The following is a 12,194-nucleotide window of genomic DNA, read 5'->3' as shown; positions in this document are numbered from 1 at the left end:
CTAAATAGAACAACAGTGCATACCAAGGGAGAGAAACAAGGTGCATCTATTTCTAAACTTACTTGCTTGATAGAACAACAGTGCATACCAAGGGAGAGAAACAAGGTGCATCTATTTCTAAACTTTCTTGCTAAATAGAACAACAGTGCATACCAAGGGAGAGAAACAAGGTGCATCTATTTCTAAACTTTGTTGCTTAATAGAACAACAGTGCGTACCAAAAGAGAGAAACAAGGTGCATCTATTTCTAAACTTTCTAGCTTAATAGAACAACAGTGCGTACCAAAAGAGAGAAACAAGGTGCATCTATTTCTAAACTTTCTAGCTTAATAGAACAACGATGCATACCAAAAGAGAGAAACAAGGTACATCTATTTCTAAACTTTCTAGCTTAATAGAACAACAGTGCATACCAAAAGAGAGAAACAAGGTGCATCTATTTCTAAACTTTGTTGCTTAATAGAACAACGATGCATACCAAGGGAGAGAAACAAGGTGCATCTATTTCTAAACTTTCTAGCTAAATAGAACAACAGTGCACACCAAGGGAGAGAAACAAGGTGCATCTATTTCTAAACTTTCTTGCTAAATAGAACAACAGTGCATACCAAGGGAGAGAAACAAGGTGCATCTATTTCTAAACTTTCTTGCTAAATAGAACAACAGTGCATACCAAGGGAGAGAAACAAGGTGCATCTATTTCTAAACTTTCTTGCTAAATAGAACAACAGTGCATACCAAGGGAGAGAAACAAGGTGCATCTATTTCTAAACTTTCTTGCTAAATAGAACAACAGTGCATACCAAGGGAGAGAAACAAGGTGCATCTATTTCTAAACTTTCTTGCTAAATAGAACAACAGTGCATACCAAGGGAGAGAAACAAGGTACATCTATTTCTAAACTTTCTTGCTTGATAGAACAACAGTGCATACCAAGGGAGAGAAACAAGGTGCATCTATTTCTAAACTTTCTTGCTTAATAGAACAACAGTGCGTACCAAGGGAGAGAAACAAGGTGCATCTATTTCTAAACTTTGTTGCTTGATAGAACAACAGTGCATACCAGGGGGAAAGAAACAGGTGCATCTATTTCTAAACTTTCTTGCTAGAACAACGATGCATACCAAGGGAGAGAAACAGGTGCATCTATTTCTAAACTTTCTTGCTTAATAGAACAACCATAGACATAAATAAATATAGACTGGAAGTAGGAAGTTATTTTTATTTGGGGGAAGTCAAATATGTTTTATGTACTCTATCTATGTGGAAAAAAAATGGCGGCAATTGAGCTATAAATTCTAGGACTAACATTTCAGCCAATATATAATTATGATCTTTAGTTTTGAAAAGTACAAAACTGCCATATTCCCAATATTTTGCATTTGTTTCATAATCATAGACATAGGCAAATATATATAGGTTTGTGATGTGGATCTATGTTTGTTGACATGGCTTCTTTATTAATGTATGGCGGTCGTCTTATCGATTCAAATTGTTAGAATTAGTTTTTAGTCAAAAAAGTCAAAGAAAATGAGCAGAACGTGCTCTAATGTTCGTAGTACGATAGGCCAAGGATAAATTCTAAAGGTTGAAAAAAATGAATATTATACACATTAACTTTTAGTTTCAGTAAGTCAGAATAATTCAGTATCACTGTGACTGTGACTAATTTAATATTGATAGATCTAAATCTAATAAATATGACTAATATTTGTAATAACTAGGTCTAATACTTTTCATACTTTTTACTACTAACTATTAAACTAGTCAGTCTATCATCTATGCATGCAGACTATAGACTAGATCTAGTATAAGTATAGATTATAGATCTAGTGACAATCTTGAATCTAGTCCTAGACTATTTATATACTAACTATAGTCTATAGACTATAGACTAGACTATACAGATTACAATTATAGTATAGTAGTTTAGTACTAGTAAAAGTAGTATTTTTTTTACTATAGTATTTATATAGACTAGATCTAAATCTAGTATTTAAAACTATTTATAATTAGGCACGATTAGAGATATAATAATACGGAAGGGGTTCTATCAATTATATAGGTTATGACTGAAAAAAACAACAACTATAAATACTTTTAATTTTACACTGCTCATAACTGCTGTATAACTCATACAAACGTATCTTTTCCCAAATGTTTCCCATAATAATTTTTACTTTATCGTCCAGTCTATATATATATGTCTATGAGAACAACAGTGCATACCAAGGGAGAGAACAACGCTCCATGCACATGGGATGCTAAAAGAACGTGTAAAAAAAAAAGGTCACTGCATTTAAAAACATTCATTTTGTTTCCAATGGCAGCTGTGTGGGCCTTTATTGGTCATTTGGCCGAGGGCGCAATGAACTCTTACGCCACTGTCTATATGTAGGCTACACTTTCATTTTTTTGTTCTCCTTGTGAAACGTTTAATAAACATAGTCCACAAATGTTTCTTTCAAAGCCTTTTTAGAGAGCCTGTGTGTGCCATCTTAGAGAGCCTGTGTGTGCCATCTTAGAGAGCCTGTGTGCCATCTTAGAGAGCCTGTGTGTTCCATCTTAGAGAGCCTGTGTGTTCCATCTTAGAGAGCCTGTGTGTGCCATCTTAGAGAGCCTGTGTGTGCCATCTTAGAGTGCCTGTGTGTTACATCTTAGAGTGCCTGTGTGTTCCATCTTAGAGAGCCTGTGTGTGCCATCTTAGAGTGCCTGTGTGTGTGTGTGTGTGTGTGCGCGCGGAGGGGGCGATGACAGGATGTCAACGTGACTTGTTTAAACATACGTAACATTCTTCAAATGGACAATTGTTATTTCCCCCCCCCCTCATTAATGATGTGAAGGAATTGGTATTTTAAAAAAACGAGACTGTGGGATTAGAGAATTCTCTGGAATAAAAATGTTACGTCAACAGGAAAAACAAAAAGGCAATTTTACAGTCTGACGGCTCTTTTAGTATGTAAGAAATAGTCATTAACACCAACATTCGTACATTACTATCATTCTATATCATACAAGGTTAAGTCTGTAGAGGACAAGTAATGCGGGGAGATGGGGGTAGGGATGGGGTACAGCACCCCTTCCACCCCCCCTCAGTAATGCAAGAAACAGAACGTAGAGACACGACAAAGACCATGTTGTTCCACTCAGAAACAAGACACAAAGAAACAAGTGACTTTGACTTGCCGGGGTGTGGCGTTCCTTGCCGAACTGATGTCATCTATCAACATCTTACTGACAGATACTGGTTCCGGTAGCCGGTTAGGGAGTCTACAAGATTCACATCCTACTCATTCTTAAGCTGTTGTTTTTTTTTCAATCCACATCTTTTTCACTCTCTCCCTCCCCCCTTGTCTCTCGTTATCTCAGTCCCTTCCCCCTTGTCTCTCGTTATCTCAGTCCCTTCCCCCTTGTTTCTCGTTATCTCAGTCCCTTCCCCCTTGTTTCTCGTTATCTCAGTCCCTTCCCCCTTGTCTCTCGTTATCTCAGTCCCTTCCCCCTTGTTTCTCGTTATCTCAGTCCCTTCCCCCTTGTTTCTCGTTATCTCAGTCCCTTCCCCCTTGTCTCTCGTTATCTCAGTCTCCCCCCCCCCGATTTATTAAAATGCTACTCTCACTCCGCCTCCCCACATCTCCCCCTTTCTCTCTGCCTCTCTCCCGAACTTAAGTTTGTTTTCTAGGCACACAAGTGATCTCAAACATGGTTGTTTCAATAAAATCTTTCAATGGCATTGTGTTTTCTCTTTTGATATGTTTTGTTTTTGTTTGTTTGCTTTCTCCGGAAAGGGGGGTGGGTAACATCGTGACAACACCCTCCCCTTTTCCTGTGACGAAATTTGTAATCAACGACGGTCTGGTGATATGGTCGTCTCAATTCAGATCGAGCTACAGTCTGCAGTGATATGGTCGTCTCAATTCAGATCGAGCTACAGTCTGCAGTGATATGGTCGTCTCAATTCAGATCGAGCTACAGTCTGCAGTGACACAAAGGAATGTTGACGATTTGTCGTTTACAATTAACCATCCACACCTTAATGCTCTGTTGTATTTATAAAATAAACTCCCCCTTACAGGGAAACCACGTGTCTGATAAACTTATATTCATCATGACAGAAGTGGAATGAACAGACGAAACACTCCAACCAAACGTACAAAGTAGCTGTTTCCGCCAGAATTTTTTTTGTTCGTGAAGTGCTAGATCTAATTAGTAGTAAATCTAGATCTAGTTACATAATACTTGTCTAAAAATAGCTGCCAGACAAAAGATGTCTCTTCATGGAATGCATGGAGATTTGACAGCTAGTCCCAGATTGACAAAGGGTCAAGATTGATCAATCTTACACAAAATGTAGGTCGTGGAGATGTTTTTTACACGTCATGCTTCTTTCATTAGCTCGTGTGTCCACAGTTCCTGATTGGATGTAAGTAAAAGTCCATGAAATGTAAAGAGTATGTCAGACTCAGAAATGTAAAGAGTATGTCAGACTCAGAAATGTTAATTTTTTTGAAGCATCTTTTTGAAATAGAACTACGACCTATTCCCAGAAAGAATTGAATGCTAAGAATAATGTAGGTATGTGTCATTGATATAACTCCTCAATATAAAATTCGACGAACTACTTGCAGACGTGACACATGATAATATCTAACTCCTCAATATAAAATTCGACGAACTACTTGCAGACGTGACACGGGATAATCTCTAACTCCTCAAAAAGACATTAATTGACATAAATATACAGTTAGATGAACGATACAAGAGAAATCCAATCTCTGTAAACATAATTCAATATAATTCATACTGTCTTGCTGCATGGTGACTTGGTTCACTGACCTACGTCTTACATGGTGACTTGGTTCACTAACCTACGTCTTACATGGTGACTTGGTTCACTAACCTACGTCTTACATGGTGACTTGGTTCACTAAACTACGTCTTACATGGTGACTTGGTTCACTAAACTACGTCTTACATGGTGACTTGGTTCACTAACTAAACTCTCGATCTCTCTTACATCCGGTCATTCAAATCCAGTGTTCATAATTCCTACTTTCATGCACTATATTCAACAACATTAACCTAAATAAAACAAGGTCAACAAATTTCATTATTGTATCGGTCACAATACGTTTTAAGACGAAATAAAACAACAACTTCCAAACTTTTATAACAGAGAAGATACAGACCAAAACATTGTTGTTTGTTTTTTTAAAGCAATCCCAATGGAAAATGCAGCTTTTGTTTTGTGGGCTGCAAGTTTCTTTTGTTTTTTCAATGTATGTATGTCCATGGACGGCTAAATCGACGGACAAAGTTTATGTCTATGTTGGATGTGGCAAAATATGTAGGTTGCAACTGGGACTGCGTAGCCACGTGAAATACTGTACATTAATCTTCGGAATCAAAGAAAAAAAAATATTCATATTATGTCCGTTGTGTGATACTTTTTTTTTAATTGTGTGATACGATTTTATCTTAAAAAGCATGCATACTTTCCAAAATTTCCTATCAGCATTATGGTTGAAATACGTATGACTTACAACTTGTATTTGGTGTAACACACTACGCATACCTTATTTAATCTCTTTGTTATCGTATGTTTTGTTGTGCAGAAATGTAAAGATAATAATTGGATGGCTCAACAGGAAGGACTTAGACTAGATCGCTTTAAAGGTTTGATCGAACTGAACTATAATATGATAATTACTAGATTTGTATGACTACTGTCAGGTCAGCACATTCATTTGGTTTTAAAATTACAAACGTTTTTTTTTTTTGTTTTCTTTTTTTATGGAGATCTACATTTTTTGACAAATGCACTTTTATAACTAAACTTACTAATATCAAAACAAATTAAATCTAGATATAATCGAGAGAGAGAGAGAGAGAGCGACAGTGTAAACATTGAAATTTGAAGAAAGTCTCTATTTAAGTCACTAACATCAAAGTAAATATGTAATGTTATAAGTTATATTAATAGGGCTATGTCCTTGGCAGACCCATGCATATAAATAGCAAAGCATCCTTTTTGCCCAAATATTTTGTTCTAAACTCATGTAAGTCAACAATTTTACGGAAAGCGTCTTTGAAATAAACGGCTACTTTCAGATGTAAAACAGGAATCTAAAAATAGTAAAGTACCCGCTTCAAATGATGCAAATGTCATCTATTTCTGTGGGTTTTATGTGGCCTGCACATCGACAAACCGCCTTTACTTTTCCCCAGCTAATGCCAGTTAGCCATTAGAGCTAGGTTGACCATGCGGAGCACCTGAAAATTCCGAAATTAAAAATCCGTCTTCACCAGGATTTGAACCCGGGACCACCCGGCTCGGAAGCCAAGAGCTTAAAAATTACTACTCATTGTGTGGCAGTAGAGAATAGTAGGTCTATAATAGATTTTGAGACATTTTGAGACTATCTAATAGATCCATCTATTATAAATGAACCCTTACAAGACTAGATCTGGTAGGCTTATAATTTTAAGATGTAGATTATTTTTATAAATATAAATATCCTACCATATGTCGATATAATAAAATAATAAATGTATTTCAGTTTTGCTAGAATAACTATCTAGATTTACTATGATAATTTTTTTTAATACAAATTTTTTATGGTTCATAAATTTCAGCTTACCTTTAACCTTGTGAAGGGCTTAAATTATTGAACTCTTGTGGAATTAAAAGTGTAGAATCAATCATAAGTTTCAATTCAATTAATCCAGAGCATCTAGATCTAGATCAAGACTAGACTAGACTTCCATATGAATCTTGGTAACAACAAGAATTAAATTATCTCGATTTATAGTCTAGAATCTAGCATCTATACTTATCCATTCAAACGCTTTGTTACAAGAAATCATGAAATGATCTATAGTCTTTAAGCCAGTATTAATTTTAGATAGACAAGGTTAAAACTGAGGCATTGATACGAGGCATTGAATAACACGACACAGTGATAACATTCCGTTGAATACCATACAACCCAACACATGTAAAACAACAAAAAACAAAAAAATAACCAGACAACACTAGCAGCACACCTAAGCATAAATCTAGATCAAGATAGATCTAGTAGCACACCTAAGCATAATACTAATAATAGATCTAGCTGTTTCTAGTAGCACATCTAAATATAGATCTAGATCTACGTCAATGTAGGTCGTACATTAAAATAAGCTGTGAAACATCCCAGGTAACACAGAGTGCGAATAGCAACAACAACAACAAAAGTACAGACAAATTGAAAGATGTATTTAACACACAAAATAAAAGAGCACAGATCTAAAATCTAGATATTCTAGATCAAATACTAGAGTCAGTAGAATCTAGAGCACTAGAACCAGGCTACAAACTCTATGTACCTCTTTTAGATGTAGGCCTTATCAAAGTAGGTTCCCTTACCAATAGCACTTTCCTGAGACACAGTAGTCTAAGCACTTATAATAGCTTCACATTTGTATAACTAGATCTAGACTCTAGGCAGACACTTCACAACAAAATATGTCAACAAGTAACTCTAACAGCACACTCTCACAGCACAGTAGTCAACATTTCCTCGCGAGAGACTAGCCACACTTGAAACAGCGTAACTTGCAACAGGTTGACCCCATTTGTCCTCGTCTACACATTATCGCTTCGGGTGTTATCCAGGGTTTCCTGTGTTGTTGATAAGTGCTAGCCAGGTTAGGTCTAGTACACAAGTTAGGCGTATATATTCTACGAGAAGCAGGTAATACTAGGTCTTCCCCTTTAGGTCAACAAACTCATGTGAAGGTAGGGGTTGCAGGGGCTACAGGATGGGAATAGATTGAGAGAGAGAGTGAAAAAGTAGAGGAGTGGGATTTCCCATTCCCTCCATCGTTTGGTTCTAGAGATCCTCGTGCATGTGTGTGTGTGTGAGAGATAGAGGGGGGGGGGGAGAGAATGGTGGCATGATAGGAGTTTTGATAAAATGAAGAGAATGAATAGAGAAGCAATTTAGCAGTTTCCCCTCAAATACCCCCCTCCCCTTTTTATTTTTATACAATAAGAGAAAAACAAAAGTTTTCTCCCAGTTTGATATGAAACCAGAGCAGATTTGTACTAGAAATAAAAAGTTTCGGCTACTCAATACATTTATTCTTAAATTATGTTTACGTTTGTTAATGCTGAGGAAGTTTCAGATCTTCCACGGGTTGCTTCTTGTTGTGCACCATAATTGGTGGGGGATTTTCATACATGGCGGGAAATACATAACTAGCAAGCTTTCTGGTGTCTCATGTGTAGGTCTACATATTAAAGGAGCTGTTGAGAAGTGTTGATGAACAATAGGTTTTTTTTTTTTTTTTTTACTTTTTAGAGCTGTAGAATCACAATTTGTAATCTCTCCCGGATGTAGTTTTTAGTTAGTTGGCAATATTGAGGTTAAATTTAGAGTCCTTGACATTTTTTAATTTATGGTGAAATTTTCCAATAATCGTACAATGCTCTCCCCTGCATCATTCATTGTTGTTAAATTATAATTCTTACTCCCCCCCCCCCCCTAATTTTTATTTTACCCCCCCCCCTAAAATGTATACTCCTATGCTAGACATTACTTGCTTAACAATAAAACCAAATGTGTTGAACTTCAGTGGTAGGCCTATATAGACATCTACCAGATTTATTTGTATGTTAGACTTTGTTAGTTTTCTTAAAAATATATTTGGTACTTTTCTCGTGTGTTACTTTCAGTGTTACCTGATAGGTAAATTAGGCCTACACCACAGTCTGACATGTAAATAATCCTACATTCTCGAGATTCGAAGACTAATTCAAAATTGAAAACATGATTACAAAGATACGGCACTCGAAAGGTCCAACCACGGGTCGTTGGTAAAGTTTCAACTTTCAGCACGCATGCCAGAACCTATGAAAGTACAACAAACTATCTACAACTACAATAATACCTCCCTCCCGAAAGTGTTGCCGAGGTGACTGTATTGTTTTGTCGGCTGACATTGTTATTAGTATTACATTGTTAATATCCACTAGTATTGAAGGAACTGATTGTTGTGGAGAGCCTGGCCTAACAGATTGGAATAACTTATCTTGTTTTTGATGATAGACACACGGACAAGGGGGTAGGTGAAAAGCCAGTAATTCATGACTTCTGATAAACGTCCTTTCATTTGGTCAAGTCTTTCAAAGGCCTTTAACTTTGATCTAGCTTGATGTACTTGTACCTAAATAGCAGGGGTGACCCTAGCAGTGCACGGGGCCCTGGGCGAGCGTCATGTGCGGGGCCCTAAGCCGTAAGAGTAGACTATATATATACCGTACTATAACTTGCTAACAAGCTAATCAGTCTCTAACGCTGTAATATAACAATACAGCATGTTCACCTCTAACGCTTTAATATAACAATACAGCATGTTCACCTCTAACGCTTTAATATAACAATACAGCATGTTCGCCTCTAACGCTGTAATATAACAATACAGCATGTTCACCTCTAACGCTGTAATATAACAATACAGCATGTTCGCCTCTAACGCTTTAATATAACAATACAGCATGTTCAGCTCTAACGCTTTAATATAACAATACAGCATGTTCGCCTCTAACGCTGTAATATAACAATACAGCATGTTCACCTCTAACGCTGTAATATAACAATACAGCATGTTCACCTCTAACGCTGTAATATAACAATACAGCATGTTCACCTCTAACGCTGTAATATAACAATACAGCATGTTCACCTCTAACGCTGTAATATAACAATACAGCATGTTCACCTCTAACGCTGTAATATAACAATACAGCATGTTCGCCTCTAACGCTGTAATATAACAATACAGCATGTTCACCTCTAACGCTGTAATATAACAATACAGCATGTTCGCCTCTAACGCTGTAATATAACAATACAGCATGTTCACCTCTAACGCTGTAATATAACAATACAGCATGTTCACCTCTAACGCTGTAATATAGCAATACAGCATGTTCACCTCTAACGCTGTAATATAACAATACAGCATGTTCGCCTCTAACGCTGTAATATAACAATACAGCATGTTCACCTCTAACGCTGTAATATAACAATACAGCATGTTCACCTCTAACGCTGTAATATAACAATACAGCATGTTCACCTCTAACGCTGTAATATAACAATACAGCATGTTCACCTCTAACGCTGTAATATAACAATACAGCATGTTCGCCTCTAACGCTGTAATATAACAATACAGCATGTTCGCCTCTAACGCTGTAATATAACAATACAGCATGTTCACCTCTAACGCTGTAATATAACAATACAGCATGTTCACCTCTAACGCTGTAATATAACAATACAGCATGTTCACCTCTAACGCTGTGGGCTTCACTTTTGTTACAAAGCAGAGAACATGACGTTGGTACTTTTGGCCTAATATTAGTCGATAGAGTACATTAAATAGTGTATTGTAATTGTCCTGCATGAAAGATTTTGCCTTGATTTAAGGTTAATAAACGTAATGATTGATTCAGAAACATTTTGCATGACAAATCAACAAACTAAATAATAATAATTTCGGAACGTAGCTAAATTACGGAGGAGAGCCAGAGCACTTGCAATGAAACTAACACTGACCAAGTAGTTTGCTTAGACGAGTCAGTCACGAAACTTTTCTGGCTTTTAGCTGTGCAAACTGGTTGATAAGATCTTCGTATTTCAATTTTGATGCAAGTTCCCTTTCGATTAACAAAATAGTTAAACTGCACAGTCTGGTTTGCGACATTGTTGATCGTAAATAGTTTTTGATAAGTTTCAACTTTGAAAAGCAAAGGACACCGGAATTGTCAACATAATTCTGTATGCAACACCAAATGTTGGCAAAAGATGAGCTAAATGTGCCGATGACACTTTCGAAGTACATTAATGTTATCAGGAATCATGTATCAAAATATCCTCAATTCTGCACACAAAATTTTTCCCCTGATCACAGCAGCGCTTCAACAAATCATGGTAGTTCAAAGCCCGTAGATTTTTCAAGTTGTACAGAAATCCAAAGATTCAAGTATCCCAAGTGTTCGAATCTTTTTTTCCATTGAGGTAGGCCTCCCTGCTTGATCTACTATCGCTAAGAAATATCCTGTTCTGATAGAATGTTCCATATAATGTTTACGAATGAACTAATAGATTTTAAAGTCACAACGTTTTGAGCTCTTGTGAGATAGTTCTTATGTGCATGTAGTGAGTTGGTGAACTAACGAATACAATGCACACATACATTTATTGAATGCCAGCCTGGGGCATGTTTTGGACATACGTCAAAACTTACATTTTCTTAACTGACTGTTTACGGTTCTTCGATTTGAAAGTGTTGATGGAATCATGGTATGTCCCTTCACCTCTGCATGTAATCTTATTATAGCTGAGATGGGTGAATAAATAACAAATCTGTTTACTATATGAAATTGTCAGATTCATTTATATATCTTATTTAAACAGAAAGAAAATCAATGTTAAATAAAATAGATTTTAAATTCAATGCCTCAAGATGTTGAAGAGTATCCAGGTGAGTCGTGGAAATTACTACATTGGTTATCTTTGGACTAAAAAATTGGAAATTACCGATTTTAGTAGAACCCCCGGAGCTGTGACAAGAAAAAATCAATAAACAAACAAAAGGGGAAATCTCTGTTTTAGCGAATTTCTGTGGGAAAATAATAATGTCTCAAACATTTTAAAAAGGGTTAATATTTCTGAAAGTAAATCAGAGCAAACTAAAACAAAAAGAACAATATTTTAAACCTATTTTATAACCAAAACATCGTTGTAAGGGTAAATAACTGTAGAATGTCCTTGTTCGACAATTTTTATAAGGCGAGATTGTCTCCGTTTCTTTAAAGCGTATTAAACATCTAGTACAGGCTCTGTGAGTATTTGTTGTTTTGTCAATTCATGAATCAAGAACACTTTTCAAATCAGAGACAAAGAAGATTGTGTTCAAAGCAGTAAGTTTCTAGGTCTGAGACTCACACAAATCTAGTATCATTTAGCTCTGCATAACATCTTGATCTAGGTTCATTGAGCTAAACAGAGGCGGCCTTAGCAGATCGCGGGGCCCTGGGCGAGTGTCATATGCGGGGCTCTGAGCCTTTGTATACCGTACCTCAGTTGTCCTCAGCACGCTAACGGGCTCGTCCGTCTTTAACGCTGGAGAGGTTTTATTTTTGC

The 12,194-nt window shown here is 36.6% G+C and overlaps 2 protein-coding genes across 14 annotated transcripts in view; one reads left to right on the top strand and one right to left on the bottom strand.

Moving 5' to 3' along the window:
- Positions 1-7,767, bottom strand: part of LOC106055834 (uncharacterized) — a 58,470-nt gene extending 50,703 nt beyond the window's left edge. The window contains exons 1-2 of one of the 11 annotated variants that reach the window (XM_056033048.1): positions 7,406-7,766; positions 6,639-6,672 (exon numbers count right to left, since the gene is read on the bottom strand). The gene's annotated coding sequence lies outside the window, so the exon portion shown is untranslated. Of the gene's footprint in view, positions 1-6,638; positions 6,919-7,365 lie in introns of all 11 variants that reach the window. The other 10 variants (XM_056033039.1, XM_056033041.1, XM_056033044.1 and 7 more) reach the window with 10 other exon arrangements.
- LOC106058684 (uncharacterized) overlaps positions 1-12,194 on the top strand; it is a 39,323-nt gene that overhangs the window by 8,261 nt on the left and 18,868 nt on the right. The window contains exon 1 of one of the 3 annotated variants that reach the window (XM_056033052.1): positions 5,611-5,730. The exons of 1 other annotated variant lie outside the window; for it this stretch is intronic. The gene's annotated coding sequence lies outside the window, so the exon portion shown is untranslated. Of the gene's footprint in view, positions 1-5,610; positions 5,731-11,775; positions 11,799-12,194 lie in introns of those variants that run through there. One more of the 3 variants, XM_056033054.1, reaches the window with a different exon arrangement.

This window comes from Biomphalaria glabrata, chromosome 6 (assembly GCF_947242115.1).
Source record: "Biomphalaria glabrata chromosome 6, xgBioGlab47.1, whole genome shotgun sequence".
Lineage (NCBI taxonomy): Eukaryota > Metazoa > Mollusca > Gastropoda > Planorbidae > Biomphalaria > Biomphalaria glabrata.
Note: the sequence above shows the minus strand (reverse complement) of the source record. Positions and strands in the feature narration are given on the sequence as shown.